This window comes from Myotis myotis, unplaced genomic scaffold, assembly GCF_014108235.1.
Source record: "Myotis myotis isolate mMyoMyo1 unplaced genomic scaffold, mMyoMyo1.p scaffold_m19_p_23, whole genome shotgun sequence".
Taxonomy (NCBI): Eukaryota; Metazoa; Chordata; class Mammalia; order Chiroptera; family Vespertilionidae; genus Myotis; species Myotis myotis.
This window is the reverse complement of record NW_023416328.1, coordinates 4,905,378-4,924,345: the sequence shown is the minus strand read 5'-3', so window position 1 is coordinate 4,924,345 and position 18,968 is coordinate 4,905,378. Positions and strand designations below refer to the sequence as shown.

The 18,968-nt window shown below is 48.6% G+C and overlaps 1 protein-coding gene across 6 annotated transcripts in view; it reads left to right on the top strand.

Annotated features, from left to right (window-relative positions):
- Nucleotides 1-18,968, top strand: part of SLCO3A1 (solute carrier organic anion transporter family member 3A1) — a 145,061-nt gene that overhangs the window by 38,458 nt on the left and 87,635 nt on the right. The window lies entirely within an intron of this gene.

The window sequence follows — 18,968 nt, the reverse complement described above, 5'->3', positions numbered from 1 at the left end:
ATATGTTATCCTGGAAGGGATGGAAGCCATTTGCAGATACGGGGTTAAGAAATATCTCAGTGGCGATTTGCTCTTATAGGAAATGGGTGTGTCTGCTCTTGGCAAGGTGGCATGAACTCCTTGGTCGTGTCACTGCCCCTGGGTCATGTTGCAAGATCATTTGTACGGTGAGGGCTGGCCTGCCTAGCATCTCCACCCCTTGTTTGCCAAGTAGAGTTTTGCTTCCCACAAGCTGTTGGACTGTATGACACATCCCGTCCCCGAGTGCTAAGCTTTGAAAAAGTTACCTCTGCTGGCGGGAGCTTTGTGCCTCCCAAAAGCAGTGTGCCTTGTGACATGAAGTTTATTATAACATGGAGGGTTGGTTACCATAGAATTTGAACAGAATTTGACACCAGGCTTCCTATCTTCCAAGCTTCCAGCCACCTAAGCTTTCTGAGCCAGGAGGGCCTGAGAGGGTTACACGCCTGAAAGCTGATTTTCCTCTGGGCCTCTCGGTCCCCGTTCTGCAGGAGATGCTTTTGGTGAACAAATATGTTACAAGCGTATGTTTCAGTCCTCTGCGGGTGGGCTCAAGGTGAGGAAGGTAGTACCTGTGAGCTTGGTCAGGACCTAACCATGGACCGCGAAGTAGAGGAGGAGACTTCTCAGGCCAGACATGGCCTGTTCCTCTCCCCATGTGGCTAGGGGCTTCCATGAGTGTGGCTGAAGCTGGGGAGAGGGGTTCAAGGAAATCATGTGCATTTTGTTACTTTTATTTTATTTTTAAAATATATTTTTATTGATTTCAGAGAGGAAGGGAGAGGGAGAGAGAGAGGGAAACATCAGTGATGAGAGAGAATCATTGATCGGCTGCCTCCTGCATGCCCCCTGCTAGGGATGGAGCCCACAGCCCGGGCATGTGCCCTTGACTGGAACTGAACCCGGATCCTTCAGTCCACAGGCCGACACTCTTATCCACTGAGCCAAACCGGCTAGGGCTGCGTTTTGTTACTTTTAAAGCTTGAGTGAAAGCCACTTCATGTGGATGTGGACATGGGCCACAGCCTGGTCTCCTGAGGCCACCAGGACAGTTGGTCTCCGACTTGACGGATGCTACCCTAGGACGCCGGGAGAGATGCTTTCTGGCAGGGACAACAGCAAGTAGATAAATCAGAGCGCAGAGAAGGAAACGGAGAGTGAAAAGCTGAGTTCTTGTCTCTAATGATAGAATCAAATAGAAAAATGTCTCCCCAGATACCTCCTCAAGTCATGGCTGTGCTCAATCACGTCTGCTCGGGGCTTCCTGCGCAGGGCCACGGGCTCAGCGCTCTCTTCTGGAAGTTTCCATGACAAGGGGGGCTGCGTTTTTTTTTTTTCCTGCGTTGGATGGGGCCTGGTTGGTGTGTGCAAAGCTTCAGGGTGGGGAGGCATTTGGTTTTGGGTGTGGGAGGCGGAGTGTGGGCAGAGGGGCCTCTGAGCCTTTATCTGTAGGATTTGCTGTGAGTCTGTTAGGAAGAATGTTTCGGCCAGATTTCTGCTGGGACCCCGTTTCCTCTGTGGTAGTTAAGCAGGCAGAGAGCATCTGCTGTTGGCATGGTGCATGGGCATCTCGGTGGCCCTGGTCCATCTGGCCAGCTTCCCAAACCAATGGCGATGGACCCTCCGAGGGTCTCCCTGCTGGGTTCGCGGGTCTTTGTTTCGAGGGAACAGCGGAGAGCCAGCCTCGCGCACCACTGGCCTCCCTGGGTGGCCCTTTATTCCATGCCTGGTTCGGATTCTCCAGGAGCAATTTAAGGCCATAGCATATGCGGGACATAACTGGTCCATCCATTTACTATCCAGGTCATAAAAGAGTGTGAGTGATCATGAGGAGATGTTAGCACTTATCGGCTGTAATGGGAAGCCACTAAATTTGCTTTGGGAAGTGTTTAGAGGAACCCACTGAATGGAATCAATATGAATTAAGGCCTCTTAGCTCCCCGCAGAGAGGAGGAAAGGCTGAAGGGACTGGCGCTGGGACTGTGGGTGGAAATGTGCACGCGTTGGGGTGAGTAGCCGTGTGCCTCCGGCCCCAGCTCCTGAAAAGCTGGAAAGAGAGAGAGGCCCGCCAGCAGCCATCAGGTCAGATGCTGAAGGCCTGGAGATGGAAAGGAATAGAGATACTGCACGTGTCAAACAGCCTGTTCACAGCTGGCCCTTTCCCGTGGCGGTCAGCACGGAAGGGGACCAAGCCATGCTGTGCTCAGGCCGAGCACGCGAGTCCCTGCTGACAAGACCTGCCCTGGGTTGCCCGCAGAGCGGGTCACCAGATAGGGGCCCGCTGCGTGTCGGTGGCCATGTCCCTGACCCGGCTGCAACCAGGGGCAGGTGACACATCCCATCTCGAGTCAGGCTGAGGTTTTCCACTGAAATGACTGCGAATTTGCTTTGGCCTCTTTCGGCCGAGCCACTGCCAAACGCCTAGATTCCTCGAAGGGCCGTTCAAGGGGCTTCTCTGGCTGGCTCTGCTCTGAGGTTGCTGCTTTCCAGCGTGGGGAGGGAGCCAAGGGAGCTCATTAGCAGGGGACAAAGCCCAGTGAATGGGGCCGCGGCTCTGCTGGCAGGCTTTTTGCTACAGCCCAACGTGGAGCCAAGCCTCGCAGCGCGGCGACACCGTGACCCGTGGGTGACACGTGGCGCTCACTGTCTTCCTCGAGGGACAGGCGGGCAGAGTGGCAGGGAAGCCATTCGATGGGGGTCCAAGTGGACCCTTTGGGAGTCCACTCATACTACCAGTCCAAGAAGTGACCTTCCCTTAGCCCAGGGGCCTTAGCTGCCCCGTTTCTCCAAGTTCAAGACATAGCACGTTTATTGTAGGTAAGAATAAGTAGCTAATGCCATGGACTCACTGTGTCCTTTTTTATTTTCAGTCCTCACCCAAGGATATGTTTATTGACTTTTAGAGAGTGAGTGAGAGAGAGAGAAACATTGATGTGAGAGAAAAACATCGTTCGGTAGCCTCCTGTACACTCCCCAACTGGGGATTGAACCGGTAACCTAGATATGTGCCCGGACTGGGAATCGAACCTGCAACCTTTTAGTGTACAGGATGATGCTTCAACCGCCTGAGTCACCTGCCAGGCATCACTGTGTCCTTCTCTTAGGTTTCTATATCAATTAGTTTTGTCTTGGTTTTAATCTTTGAGGAGGAACAGGCCAAGATGAGAGTGTGAAAAGATTGTAAAAACAACTTTATTTCTAGTTAAAAAGTATTAACACCATTGACAACTTGGGAAGTATAAAGAAAGTATAATTAGAAAATAATTACTCTTAGCTTTATGATTGTCTTAAGTCTTTTCTTGTGCATTGATATTCTTTTCTACAAAAAAATGTGTTTATATTAAGTAGTGCTTTGCAATGATCATTTCTCTCTTAATATTTCATGAGCATTTCTGTGTCACTAAATATTCTGCGATGTTATTACTGCATCCTTACTATTCCCTCCTGGATATATACCTTAATATTTAATGCCCTCTGTGGTTGGACATGGGTTTTGAAAGTTCTTGCTGTTATGAATGAAGCAGACAGGTAAACTGCGGTCTGGGAGGCTGAGTAATTTGCCTCCAGTAACTTAGCTTGCCGGGCCGGGCTCCAGGTCTGAGAGTGGTGTTCTTTGCAGGTGTGTCTGGATGCTGTCACAAGGCTGGGGTGGAGGAGGGGACTGGTGGGTGGCCCAGGGGTTAGGTGTAAGTCAGGACACTCCACAGGGCAGCCTGAGGCCCGCAGGACGTAACCGTTACAGGAACCAGGGAGGTGGGAAGAGAGCAGGTGTCTCAAAGCCGGGCAGAGAGAGGGGCGCAGGAAGGAGAAGAGCTAACAGTCCAGGTTAGGGTTCCAGAAAGGGCTTGTGTCCCGATTCCTGGCGCTTTGAGGAGAGATGGGCACAGCTCGGAGCTGAGACTCTGAGGCGGGACAGCTGGCGTGTTCCATGCTCTGCGCGCCTCTCCGGAACTGTGGGCTCCGTGCCCTCGCATGGCTGGTCATTCCGCGGTGGAACCACAAGAGCCATTAGGAGATGGACCTTGGGTTGCGGTAGAAATCTGCTCCTTACAACTGGCCACGTGCTGGTTCTGGTTCTGCCCTCTAGGCCCGCCTGAAAAATTGTGATCCCTCTTCCAGGTTTTGCTAATTCCTCAAACTGCTGCACACTAACCTCACATGGGTGGGGAATGGACTGAAGCCTACCACCTCTGGGCCAGGACCGACCGACTGACCTTCCTACCTTCCTTCCTCCCTCTCCCCCCCCCCCTCCACCTCTCTCCCTCTCCCTCTCCCTCTCCCTCTCTCTCTCTTTCTTTTCTCCTCACCTGAGGATCCTTTTCCCCCCATTGATTTTTACACCGAGTGGGAGGGAAGGAGTGAGAGAGAGAGACATGTCCATGTGAGAGAGACACATCAGTTGGTTACCTCCCACACAGGATTGAGCCTGCAACCAAGGTATGTGCCCTCGACCAGAACTGAACTTGCAACCCTTTCGTCCACGGGCCGACGCTCTAACAACTGAGCCACACCGGCTAGGATGGACCCGTGTTTCTTGATGAAGAAGTTTCCTGCCCCACTTCAGCCACCATTTATTTTCCTCTTAAAGGTGGTGCCAAGGCCTGGGCAGCTTGGGACTGGGGCCATACACTAGATGACTGGGCATGAGAACTGAATGAGTGTGCTAGGGCTCCATAGCGTCACACTGAGGCTGGGTGGCTGAAATAGTAGCTTTAACGTCTCACAGTCCTGGAGGCTGGAAGCCCAAGCTCAGGGTATCGGTAGAGTTGGTTTCCTCTGAGGCCTCTCTCCTTGGCTTACAGGGGGGCCTGCTCCCCCCATGCCTTCACATGGTCTTTCCTGCGTGCACGTCGCTTGGAGCAATCGCTCAAAGTCAGGAGGCAGGTACGTGAGACATGGATGTGTCATGTTTTCTTCATCACTCACATTGAAACCCAGTGGAGCCCTCCATGTTCCGGTTAATGATGCAAAGAGAATCATTCCCAGATTTCATCTGCCAGTTGTTTGTTTAGAACAAAGGTCACTCTAATACCAGCCGGCAACCAGAGAGAGCCAAATTCCCCTTCCGAGCCCCGGGAGCCCAGAGTTCTTTTGCTCCTGATGAGTTTTTATTGTAACTTGACATTGGGTCGGGTATGGATCACATACGCGGGTGACTGCAGTTCATCTGAAAAAATAATTAAAAGACTGTCCCTGGTGGGGCAAGCATAACTCATTATACTCTCGCTACTTCATTGATATTGAAGGTTCCCTCATTAATTTCTTTTTCTAAAATTAATGACACTGTGAAACCGGGCACTTGGCTTTGGCCGTTCCATTCCTGCTGGTCACATGCCCCTTTCAGTGTGCGCTAGCAGCGTGCGCGGAGGCGTGCGTGTGGCTCTTATCTGGCGATTCCATATTGCCCGCCTGGTAGGTCTTGCTCATTCATTTTCAGCCGCTCATAATTCATGCCCTGCGGTTCGGGGAAGCGCTGCTGTGCTCACTGCCTGGGTGACCTTGGACAAGACTCCAAGCGTGGGCTCTGGAGTCCTGACAGCCCTGAGATTCAAATCCTGGCTCCGCCACAGACCTGCCACTGGAATTTTGGACACGTTTCCTGAGCCTGTTTCCTTATCAGGAAAATCAAGGCTGGGACCTACCTCGCAAGGCTTTGCCTACGTGTCTCTTGCAGCAGGCGCCACGTCTAATGCTGGACATCATTACACACTGTCCTGGTCATCTAATGGCCATATCATCTCCATTTCCAGGAGTAGAAACTGAGGCAGGGAAGTGCTGAACTTATTTAAACACACAGGCAGGTCTTTGACGAGCAGTTAGATCTCGATTTCCAGCCTCGGAGAGAATCCATCAAGGAGATGTGAGAATAGCAGCCTCTTCAGTCCTGAATTAAACAAGCAGGGCCCTCCTTTGCCTGCAGACCGCTTCCTGCGGCTCCTCTCAAAACACAGAAAGTGCTGGTGTTACCCAGCCAGCAGGCTATCTGGTTTATAGGCACCCCACCTTGTATGCCCATTGCCCCAAAGTGATGTATTGGTTGGCTTTCCGGGTTCCAACACATTGCTTCTGAATTTGTTTCAGAATATTCGTTCCGTTCTTTTAGAAGAATGTAAAGTTGGGAAAAACAAAAATATAATAAGAAACCTTAAATAATAATTCATAATCCAGGTACCTATAGAATATGCTGCCAAAATGTAGGTATATTTCATTTCAGCCTTTGTTCTTTGTATATATTTTTACTTAGTTAAGACCATACCATAAGCAAACCTGCTTTTTACCAATTGACTAGCGGCTTGATGCACAAAAATTCGTGCAAGAGTAGGCCATCCTTCCCCCAGCTACCGGCACCAGCTTCCTTCCAGCACCTGGGACCTGGGCTTCCCTCCTCTGGCCGCCCCCAGGTACCTGGGACTGAGGCTGCTTCCCTCCTCTGGTCACCCACAGGCACCCAGGACCTGGGCTGGCTTCCCTTGGCTGCCTGCAGGCACCCAGGACCCTGGCTGGCTTCCCTCCGGCTCTGGCTTCATCGGGAAGGACGTCCAGAATGACATCCGGAAGACGTCCGGTCTAATTAGCATATTACCCTTTTATTTGTATAGATGTGGCGCCTATAGAGTTGAAAAAATGGACACTGTTTCAGATAATTGCATAAGATTTTTGTCAATCTAGAAACCCTTGGATCTGCTTTTAGGGCGTTTGGGTGATGAACATCTTTGTGGCCATAGCCTTGTCCACATTTGCGGAAAACTTGAAAAGCTCAGGGTAGGTAGTTCAGGTAGATTCAGTGTGAGCTGGACATCAGCCACTTGGCTTTGCCGTGACTTTTTCTGGAAGATAAATGAGTGAAGCCGGTTTGGTTTAGTGGTTAGAGCGCCAGCCCTCGAACTGAAGGGTCCCGGGTTCGATTCCGGCCAAGGCATGTACCTAAGTTACAGGCTCGATCCCTGGCGCCCCCGTCCGGGTGCAAACCAGAGGCAACCAATCGATGTGTCTCACATCAATGTTTCTCTCTCTCTGTCTCCCCTTCCCCTCCACTCTCTCTAAAAATCAGTGGAAAATATCCTCGGGTGAGGATTAACAACAACAACAAAAAGATACTCCCTCAGGATACCCTGATGAACTCAAGAACTCCCGACCCTTTACAATAAAAATGATTAGGTTGGATGTTCTGGTTAGTTCTTCATTTCCTTATTTCATAGACATTGAAGTTGCAGGACAGGGACCCAGAGGTCAAAAGTAATACCCCCTCCACGTTCTCCCTAGCCACCCAAACTAAACAAAAGCTGTTAAAAATAACCTGTTGGCAGGCTCTGTGCGGGAACAGTGAGTGTTTAAATAGCAAATGGCTTATGTGGGCAGGAGAATGTCGAGCACGCTCGGCGTATTCAATGGTGCTCTTTATTGAATGGAAAATTCAAACGCAGCCCTGGCTCCTTTGTGTGGACGGCAGTTGCCAAAGCCACCTTCCCTCCCTCGAAGGACTTCATATTGTCAGGAGTGAATAAGCTAAATGAGCATGTTTCATTCTCAACTTGGCTTTGCTGCTTCGTTCCTGCCCAGCTGTGTGTGTGTGTGTGTGTGTGTGTGTGTGTGTGTGTGTGTGTGTCTGAGTCCACATACAGACAAAAATCTGAAGATACCAGAGCAGCCCAGCCAGTGTGGCTCAGTGGCTGAGCATCAACCTAGGAACCAGGAGGTCACAGTTCCATTCCTGGTCAGGGCACATGCCCGGGTTGCGGGCTTGACCCCCAGTGTGGGGTGTTCAGGAGGCAGCCGATCAGTGATTCTCTCTCATCATTGATATTTCTATCTCTCTCTCCCTCTCCCCTCCTCTCTGAAACCAATAAAAAATATATTTAAAAAAAATAAATAAAGATACCAAAGCACTAGGTGGCTAATGGACACTCATAAAAAGTTGAGTGTAGTCTTTAGAACTGGGATACAGGCATTTATAAATGTTAAATGTGTCAGGAAAAATCGAGTGCCACTTGAGGCTAAAGGTTCTCGCATGTGTGTCAGGGGCTAAAATTACATGGAGCTATCTGCACCCTGTGGGGAAGCTCTCACTGAATTCTCAAAGAGGTTCATGAGCAAAATAAAGGTTAGGATCACATAGAGTCCTTATGCTGGGTAGACCCTGATAACAGGCGTCTCGGGGTGAGATAAGCCAAGATAGTTGAGGTGATAGGCAGTGCGGAATGACAGATGGCACTTGGGGACTGGAATGTCATCCAGAGCTCAGCTCTCAACAGCATCTGCCCCCTGGGGAGCCACTGTACTTATAACAGGATGCGGCACTGAGGTCACCCTGGGTGAAACGTCAGATGCGCTCTCTGTGGCGTTGGAGACACAGGCAGATACTCTCTCAGCCCTCTTCCTCCTCCACCCAACCCCTTCCCCCCGGAACTCCTTTGGGGCGGAAATTTTCCATCCCTTCTTTCAGCCTGACCATGGGTGTTTTGGGTAATATTCAGCACATTTTCTCTGCTGGTTTGAACTGATGCACAGATAGGAAAATCAAAACTTTTATTTTTGGCTCTGAAAGCAAAAACATTTTAAAAATGCGCCGGGATCATTAATAGAATCTGAACTCTCAAAGTCAAAATTTTCCATGTGTTCTTACTGAGAAAAATGCTCTTGGGGGCAATTAAAACACTACCCAACAGCCCAGCTGGTGTGGCTCAGTAGTTGAGCGTCAACCTGTGAACCAGGAGGTCACTGTTCAATTCCTGGTCAGGGCACACGCCCGGGTTGCAGGTTTGAGCACCGTAGGGGGCGTGCAGGAGGCAGCCAATCAGTGGTTGTCTCTCATCATTGATGTTTCTATCTCTCTCTCCCTTCCTCTCTGAAAGCAATAAAAATATATTAAAAAAACACACACAACTAACCTAACCAACAGGCAGAAAGTTGTGAGGGACTCCCCCCGCCCCCAATCATCTGAGTACATGAATATATATACTTGGCAGACTTTTTTGGGCAAAACTTATCCCAATCTTTTTTTCGGCGGGGGGGGGGAGGGGGGGGAGATCCTTGGGGGGGGGGGGTACTTGCTGCGTTTGAGAAACCTCCTTCTGTCTTTGCCTTTTACCACTATCTCCTGTTTCAGGAGTGGGAGGTGCCGCGGGCTTGGGGCTAGTGCATCCTGACCTCTGTTCTTGGAGAGATGATTGTCTACCTCTCTCTCTCATGTTCTGTGATGTGGTTCAAATGAGTGCAATTTCCCCCGCCGCCCTTCCTGGGCAAGGCCTGTACCTGTAGGAACAGCCGCATTGGCCCACTTGCTTTGCGGGTTGTTAATGGACTTGACAAAGGGAATCCGGGTACCCAGCAAGAGGCCTCATTCGCACAGCAAGGTTCTAAAATGGTACATGGACCCTGGGAACCTTTCAAAGACCAGTGGTGTCTATTATTAGACCTAAAGCACTTCACCTACTCCAGCCTCTGTCTGCACATTGTATCCCGGGGGACAGACCTTGGCTTGATCCCGCCGATGAACTGCGTTGGCTTAGGTGCACGTGGATAACTGTGACTCTGAGTAAAAGACAAGATCAGGTCATCAGGTTGTAGAAAGAGCAAACGTGTCCCACCTCGATGCTTTTATTTTTTAAAAAATATATTTTATTGATTTTTTACAGAGAGGAAGGGAGAGGGATAGAGAGTTAGAAACATCGATGAGAGAGAAACATCGATCAGCTGCCTCCTGCACATCCCCCACTGGGGATGTGCCCGCAACCAACGTACATGCCCTTGACCGGAATCGAACCCGGGACCTTTCAGTCTGCAGGCCGACGCTCTATCCGCTGAGCCAAACCGGTTAGGGCATCGATGCTTTTATTTATTTATTGTTAATGTGGGCCTTGTTACTGGTTGTGAGCAAGTGTTGAGTTGTAGGACTTACTGCGGTCACAGAGACGCTTGAACAGCTGCCAGCTTATTTATACACGTGTATTTGAATAATGACCATGGTGACAGCGAATATACCAGCTCTGTGTATGGGGTCACTGGTATGAGGCAGTCAGAGAACGGGTGCTTTGCATGTGGTCTCTCAGTCTTTCTTTAGAAAGCTCAGGCTGGTAGGGGTTGTTGTTCCCATTGTACAGGTGAAGAAACTGGGGCCAGGGGGAGCTGAGCAGCTTGTCCAGGGTCACAGGGCTGGTTCATGGCAAGGCCTGGATTACTATCCTGGTCTTTATTAGCCCATAGACCAGCCGTGGGCAAACTACGGCCCGCGGGCCGGATCCGGCCCGTTTGAAATGAATAAAACTAAAAAAAAAAAAGACCGTACCCTTTTATGTCATGATGTTTACTTTGAATTTATATTAGTTCACACAAACACTCCATCCATGCTTTTGTTCCGGCCCTCCGGTCCAGTTTAAGAACCCATTGTGGCCCTCGAGTCAAAAAGTTTGCCCACCCCTGCCATAGACCATGTCTTTTCCACATCTGCTTCCTTCATCCCTCATCCTTAGACACTGTTATGCTCCCACCAGGTAACATAGGACCCAAGTGTGCTGGGCTAAGTATAAAATGAGCTTAACTCAACTACCTAGGCACTCTCTCTCTCTTTCTCTCTCTCTCTCTCTCTCTCTCTCTCTGTGTGTGTGTGTGTGTCCCTCCCTCTCCTCTTACTGAATAGCTAGCTGTTTGCCATGTCAGCAGTACAGTATGTGATGTCTTTCTGGCGATGCGCTTCTAGGCAGGCCAGTTCTGCCGGGTGTAAGGCGCTCAGGGCCTGGCTTCTCCGTGGGAATTTTTAAAACTCTCATCAGATAAAGCCTGCCTCCTACAGCACCCACGTGATGTGTTTTCACAGCCTCCCTGCAGTAAAGCGAGAGCAATGCGCTCAGCAGACGGCTTTGTGCATGTTCCAGGCCCACTTGCGCTTAATTCTCGGCTATTTGGCAACTTGGGCTTGAGTTTCTTCACTCTGGGGCTTGGCTAAGCCAACTCTATAACCCACTAGATCAAACCTGCCACAGACAGGGTAAGAAGGTAGCATAAGAAAGACTTCATGGAGCCCTGCCAGCATGGCTGAGTGGTTGAGCGTCAGCCAATGAACCAGGAGGTCACAGTTTGATTCCCATTAGGGCATATGCCCAGGTTGCAGGCTGAATCCCCAGTGGGGGGTGTGCAGGAGGCAGCCGATCCATGATTCTCTCATCATTGAGGTTTCTATCTCCTCTCCCTCTCCCTTCCTCAAAAAAAATACATATATATATATACACACATACATATATATATACACACACACACACACACACACACACACACTTCATAGATCATGAATGAACACATAAGACAGAAATCTTAAAGGACAAATAGAGATCAGTAAGTTAGAATAATATAATTTCCAAGGCCTGTCAGTACAGGCAAATAATCCACTTCCACAACTGTTTAGCCCTGGGGTGTTCAGAAAATCTTCAAAATAGAATGCTCTTTGACATGAACTGTGTTAGCAGCAGAAGGTACTTACAGGGATGAGAAGGAGCAAGGCCTCCTTACAGCATCCTGGAGGGGTGCATGCAGGAGGCAACCTGAGCACCCTTACCTGCATGAGTCCTTGTTGGTGGCCTATCAACAAACATCTCTTATTGGTCTGCCTGGGGGGAGGGAGAGCGGATTCAGAGGCAGAAACTGGGTCTGAGCGACCAAGGAATATTGGTGCCAAGCGGGCAGTTTGGAGGACTGAGCTCCCCTGGCTCATGACTCCAGATCCATATTTCCAGCTTTTTTTTTACCTTATAATTTGAAAATGTTTATTAATTGTGATAAATGCAGAACATCAAATTCACCATCGTAACCATGTTTTAAATGTACAGTTCAGTAGTGTTACTTACATTCATGGTTGTGCAACAGATCCCATAACTTTCATCTTGCAAAACTGAAACTCCGTACCCATTCAAGCAACACCCAGGCCTTGGCAGCCACCATCCTCCTTTCTGCCTTTACGGGTTTGCCTGCTCTAGTTATCTCATAAACGTGGGATCACAGAGCGTGTGGCTTTTTGCGTCTGGCTTTTTTCACTTAGCGCAGTGTTCTCAAGGTTCACGCATGTTGGAGCCTGTGCCAGAATTTCCTTCTTTTTGAAAGGCTGAGTAATAGCCCATTGTATGCATAGTCCGCATTTTATGTATCCATTCACTCCTTGATGGCCACTTGGCTTGCCTCCACCTCTTGGCCATTGTGAATAGTGTTGCTCTGAACGTCTCCATGCGCCTCTGTGTTTCAGGCTCGTTAAAAGACATCTCTACTTGGTGTCCCAAGGTGCGCTAGGCTCACCGAGTCCAAATTTCAACTTCTTCATTTCCTCCCACTTTTGCTTTATTATTGACTCACGTAGTCCTTTCCCTCTCATGCCCGGCATTTGAAAGCCACCACCTCCCTTACTGAGGATGGCTCCTGAACGGTCCCGTGTGCCTGGCTCCCCTGTGCCCGCCGCCCCTCCCCTCACTGCCCCCCGCCAGGCTGTCTGTACCCCTCCTCTGGACCATTTCACCCACCTTTGATGAGTCTGATTGCGCCCAGTCTGGCCTGTCTCCACGCTGTCCTCCACCTGCTACCTCTCCGAAGCAGGCTCTGGGCGTTTTCAGACCTGGAGGCGTGCACATTGTTCTGGAACCTTCGTTACAAAAGTGCAAAGGCATCTGCTGGAATGGAATGGAAATGCATTGCATGCCCAGTGAACAGTAACAATATGGTTATGTATAATAACATAATATAATGTATATGTTTTAGATAATAGTACTGCATTTTGAGACTTAAAATAACTTGCCTCCTTTTTAAAAAAATACATTTTTTTTTTATTTCAGAGAGGAAGGGAGAGGGCGAGAGGGAGGGAGGGAGGGAGAGAGAGAGAGAGAGAGAGAAGAGAGAGAGAGAGAGAAACATCAATGAAGAGAGAGAATCATGGATCGGCTGCCTTCTGCACACCCCCTACTGGGGATCGAGCCCGCAACCCGGGCATGTGCCCTGACAAGGAATCGAACTGTAACCTCCGGATTCATAGGTTGATACTCAACCAGCGAGCCACATTGGCCAGGCGAACTTGACTCTTTTTTAATAGATTTGTTAAATTTAATTGTCTCCATTCCATTCATTCACTCATGGATTTAAAACATTCCTTAAGAACTTAACCATGTGCCAGTCACCCTGCAAGGTGCTGAGGATACAGAGATGAATCAGACCTATCACCAGCCAGGAAGAGTCATAATAATAATAATAATAATAATATTAATATCAACAAATGTTTAGAAAGCGCTTTATGTGTGCCAGAGCCCGGACCAGGTCTCTGCATATCTTATCTGCTGTGATTCTCAAAACGGTTCTTTGAGTTTGGTTTCACTGTCTGCTTTTTCAGGGCCCAGATGCCAGCAGTAGGGACAGCAGGGGAACCTGAGCCCGGGGTTTCCTTCTCCAGTGATGTGTCACTTTCCTCTGCTTCCCTGCACACTGGCAGTGACTGTCACAAAAGCAGGAGCTTGACACACCTAGTGAGGGCAGAACGTGACACCAGGCTACTCGGAAGGACCCCCCGCGGCACTTGCCGAGCGGAAAACCTTGCCCCTGTGCTGGGCCGTAGTTCATAGTGTGAGTACTGACTCGGTGCCTTGGAAAGAGACGCGCCGCCTTCCAGCCATCGCGGCTGTTGGAGGAAAACATAAAACTGCCTTCTACGTGTTCTCAAAGCAAGGGCTCTGCAAACTCCAGGTTTCGTAGGTGTCACATCTGTTTCCTGATGTGATGCAGTCCTCGGGTTAGGAGAGAACATGACAGCCTCCCAGCTGGGCTCAGGAAGGAAGGCGCTGGCCGGCTGGCTGGGAGAAGCATGTTCAGAACTTGGGGGCATTCACAGCTGGGGGGGGTGGGGGGCGGGCGATTGCCTGTGGGTCACGGAGGGCCAGCCTGAGAGGGGCCACCTAGCAGTGTGTGTGTGTGTGTGTGTGTGTGTGTGTGTGTGTGTGTAGACGAAGGGGGAAACAGATTATTTATCACACAGAAGACAGAATGCATTTGGCTCCTGCTGGAGACTATTAAGCCAATAACCCATGCGCATTAAGCAGGTTTTTAATTTAAAGTCAGGGGGGAAGATGAGGTGCCCCTGCTTGGCGTCTGCAATGGCAGTGACTTAGCCGTGGGGGTGAGGCCTCCTTGGTCCAGTGCACGCCCTGTGCCAGGCAGAGCCCAGCGTGGCCCTTCACGTTTTCTCATTTCATCCCCGGCACGTCCATTGCACAGAGTAGAAAACTGAGGTTCAGCAGAATTAAGTAACTTGTCCAAAGTCATATCTCTTTTATGTATTTTTTTGTTAATCCTCACCCGAGGACATTTTTCCATTGATTTTGTTTAGAGAGAGTGGAAGGGAGGGGAGAGAGAGAAACATTGATGTGAGAGAGAGACATGGATTGGTTGCTTCCTGCATGCGCCCGGCCGGGGCCAAGGATCGAGCTGTAACTGAGGTACGTGCCCTTGACCAGAATCAAACCAGGGACCCTTCAGGCCACAGGCCAACACTCTATCCATCCACTGAGCCAAACCTGTTAAGGCCAAAGTCATATTTCTTAGTAATAAGAGTGGAAAATGTCTACCGGTTGGGTTTGGCCCTGACACTGAGATTTTGTGGGATAATTGTGCGTTATGGGAATTTGAAACCCATTCAGACACAGAAAGGAGACTTGAATGAAGCTCAGAGTGCCCATCGCCCGATGATTTCAACACGTGGCCTTTCTTGTTTCCTCTTTACCTCCCGTCTCTCTGCCCCATCATTTCAGACATTTCACCTTATTTGTAAATATTCAGTATTTATTTCTCAGAGGTAAGGACTCCTTAAAAACACAATCATAATACTGTTGTCATGCCTTAGGAATTAATAATAATTTCTTTCTTTTTTTTTTTTTCAAATTTGTTTATTTATTTATTTATTTTTTTATTGCTTAAAGTATTACAAAGGGTATTACATATGTGTCCATTTTATCCCCCCGCCCTAGACAGTCCCCTAGCCTCCCCTATCCCCCAATGTCTTATGTCCACTGGTTATGCTTATATGCATGCATACAAGTCCTTTAGTTGATCTCTTACCCCCCTACCTCCTGCCCCCCAACCCTCCCCGGCCTTCCTGCTGCAGTTTGACAATCTGTTTGAGGCAGCTCTGCCTCTGTATCTATTATTGTTCAAAAGTTTATAATGGTCTCTATTATCCATGAATGAGTGAGATCATGTGGTATTTTTCCTTCATTGACTGGCTTATTTCACTTAGCATAATGCTCTCCAGTTCCATCCATGACGTTGCAAATGGTAAGAGTTCCTTCCTTTTTAGAGCAGCATAGTATTCCATCGTGTAGATGTACCACAGTTTTCTAATCCATTCATCTACTGATGGGCACTTAGGCTGTTTCCAGATCTTAGCTATGGTGAATTGTGCTGCTATGAACATAGGGGTGCATATATCCTTTCTGATTGGTGTTTCTGATTTCTTGGGATATATTCCTAGAAGTGGGATCACAGGGTCAAATGGGAGTTCCATTTTCAGTTTTTTAAGGAAACTCCATACTGTCTTCCATAGTGGCTGCACCAGTCTGCATTCCCACCAGCAGTGCACAAGTGTTCCTTTTTCTCCACATCCTCTCCAGCACTTGTCGTTTGTTGATTTGTTGATGATAGCCAGTCTGACAGGTGTGAGATGGTACCTCATTGTTGTTTTGATTTGCATCTCTCGGATGATTAGTGACTTTGAGCATGTTTTCATATGTCTCTTGGCTTTCTGAATGTCCTCTTTTGAAAGGTGTATATTTAGGTCCTTTGCCCATTTTTTGATTGGATTGTTTATCTTCCTTTTGTTAAGTTGTATGAGTTCCCTATAAATTTTGGAGATTAGGCCCTTATCAGATATGACATTGGCAAATATGTTTTCCCACACAGTGGGTTTTCTCGTTGTTTTGTTGATGGTTTCTTTAATAATAATTTCTTACTATCAGCAGGTATCTGCTCAGTGTATGTCTTCTCTTTTAAAAAATATATTTGTATTGACTTCAGAGAGGAAGGGAGAGTGAGAGAGAGAGAGAGAGAAAAACATCTATGATGAGAGAGACTCATGGACCGGCTGCCTCCTGCATGCCCTCTACTGGGGATCAAGCCTGCCACCTGGGCATGTGCCCTGACCGGGAATCGAACCGTGGCCTCCTGGTTCCTAGGTTGATGCCCAACCACTGAGCCACGCTGACTAGGCAGGGTCTGTATTCTTGACACAGCCAGCAAGATATGCAGGAGTGTGGAGACCCAGTGAGGACCGCTTCTCCCAACATTTGTTCTCACCTTTCTTATTCGTTTTAAAATAGAGAGTCCAGTTGGGTACCCCTTACCATTTCTTTGACAAATTGCTGCTTTTCAAGACTATTGCAATATTCCCTGACATAGTTACTCTAGGTTTGTAGTTCTCAGAGTCTAACTATAGCAAAAACAAAACCACAGACCCAGTGAGATCTCTTCTGAAGGCCACTCTTAATACGTTTGAAACCCTCGCTGTGGCTTTATTTGTGACAGGTCCTATTTCAAAGCCGGCAGAGGGAAGAGGTCGACAAGCATCGAGCAGTTCCATTGCTGCATGATAGGAGGTTTCTTTGTTTATTCCCTTTTCTGTTCCGTCGCTAAACTTCTTTTCAATGGGGAGTCCAGTTGTTCTTGCCACGGATTTTTGTAATGTTGTCAATTACTGCCCTTCCTCGGACCCCGAGTATAACATCGCCTTGTCACAGTAGCACCTTGGACTTGGAATGGTGACACTCTTGGGAGGCAGCCCGCTCCCGCAGTTTGGCATCCTTGGGTGAATTTCCTGAACGGGTTTCTTATGTTAAATACATGTGACACTGTACATGTGACACTGAGAAGTGGCCTTTTAAGCTAGGAGAGGAGAAGCCACGTAATGAGCCTTTGGGAATGTGGTCCAGCAGATCCTCTCGCAATATGTTTTGGTTCGACATCGTTTTGTTATAGCGATGTTGGAGATGCCAGAGGAACTTAACTCTTGCTTTTATCAATGAGCCTGCGGGAAAGTTGGTGGTGTCCTATGTTGTTTCCCGTAAAGTCACAGAACCTATTAACGGCGTTAGATGAGGACTTACTATATATATATATCTTGGATCGACTAAGGAAAACTGGGAGCCTGGGGCTCAGACACCGGTGTGTTGGGTTAGGGGCAGAAGGTCAGGCTAATGAGGGCAAAGGTCATTCTTGCCACATGGTACCCCTCACCTTAAAATTTAGCCCAGTCCTGTTCCTGCGAGGATGGGCTGTCCCTGCAGACCTTCCTAGTCACAGAGGCCACCCTTCCCCCTTTGCTGTGGCCCCAGGACGTTCTTGAGTTCTAGTATGTCCTGCTGTTGCCTTCATAGGCACTATATGTCCCAAATTGTGTTTCTCAAGTTCGGTCCCTGGGATTATGGGACACCAAAGGCCTCCCAGTCACTGGCTCCGTGCAGGTACTTCCTGTCATCCAGGCTCTGCTCCCAGAATCTGCAGAGCGGGCCTGTCAGTCCTGAAAGGGGCTGGGCACCTCTGTCTCCCTTTCCATTAGGTTTCGTCTTTGTGTCAACGGTGTGAGCTGCACCTTGTAGCTAAATCACCGACGGTCTTCCGATGTGAAAGGAAAAAACTCACTTGCGTTAAAGTGTGTTTCTGCTCCTAAGCTCTGGAGGGCTCATTAGTGGTGGCGTTAATAAGGGCTCCTGTGCCCAGCTGGCATCTTTCGCGTTCCCTCTGGAACACATGGTGTGGAGATGGTGCTCGCTGGGCGCCAGGCCCTGCGGGGAGCAGGTGTGGAGGGACAAGCTGTGACGCTCCCTGCCTTGGAGCACGTAGGCTATCTGGGGAGGCAGCCTGGTGGAGGGGGGTTTCCGAACTGCACTTTACAGAGCGGGCATGAGGCTGTTAAATTGGGGGAAAGGGGAGAAGGGAAGGGAGTATTCCAAGAGAGCAGATTGTGCAAAGTTTTAATTTGAGACGGTGAACAACTTATTAGAAGAACGCCACCACCTCCAAGTTATGCGTTGCGTAAGTTACTCAACCTTTGTTTTCACATCTGTAAAATGGGACTGTCCTAGTATCTAGCTCAGTGATGGCGAACCTATGACACACGTGTCAGAGGTGACGCGCGAACTCATTTTTTTGGTTGATTTTTCTTTGTTAAATGGCATTTAAATATATACAAGAAATATAAAAAATATAAATCTTTGTTTTACTATGGTTGCAAATGTCAAAAAATTTCTCTATGTGACACGGCACCAGAGTTAAGTTAGGGTTTTTCAAAATGCTGACACGCCGAGCTCAAAAGGTTCACCATCGTTGGTCTAGCTCATAGAGCCGTTCTGAGGATGAAGGCGTTAGTGCATGTTAGCTGTCATCATTACTATCTTCCTTCCTTCTCCTGTATTTTTATTACTATTATTGGAAGAGAAATAGGCTTTGTCATTGAGTTCAGATGCTGGGTTTGCCGCTGGCTCTGCGCAAGCCATCTAGCTTTCTGAGCCTTCACTTGCTCATCATTAACATGGGGTCATCCTGTCTGTGAAGCTGAATGAGGTGTCATCTCTCAAATTCTCAAACAGGGTCAGGAAAACAGAAGGTTCTCGAAAATGTCAGTTTCCTCCTCTCCACCCCCCCAACCAACTTTCCCCGTACTCACTTCATAACCCCTTAACTTGAAAAATGAGGGGGTGAACTGGCATTTGAGGAAAATTAATCCAGCAGCTGTGTGTAGGCTGGATCAGCTCATGTGCAACGCTGCAATTTAAATAGAAGAGTCTTTTTGGTATCGAGGTATTTGCGTCATGGTTTCGGGACGATTTCTTTTACAGTGACAAATGCCAAGCTGTCCTGCATGTTTTACATACTATGTACTGATGTAACCCTCAAGACAACCATAAGAAGTAGGACCGTTGTTCCTATTTTATAGATAA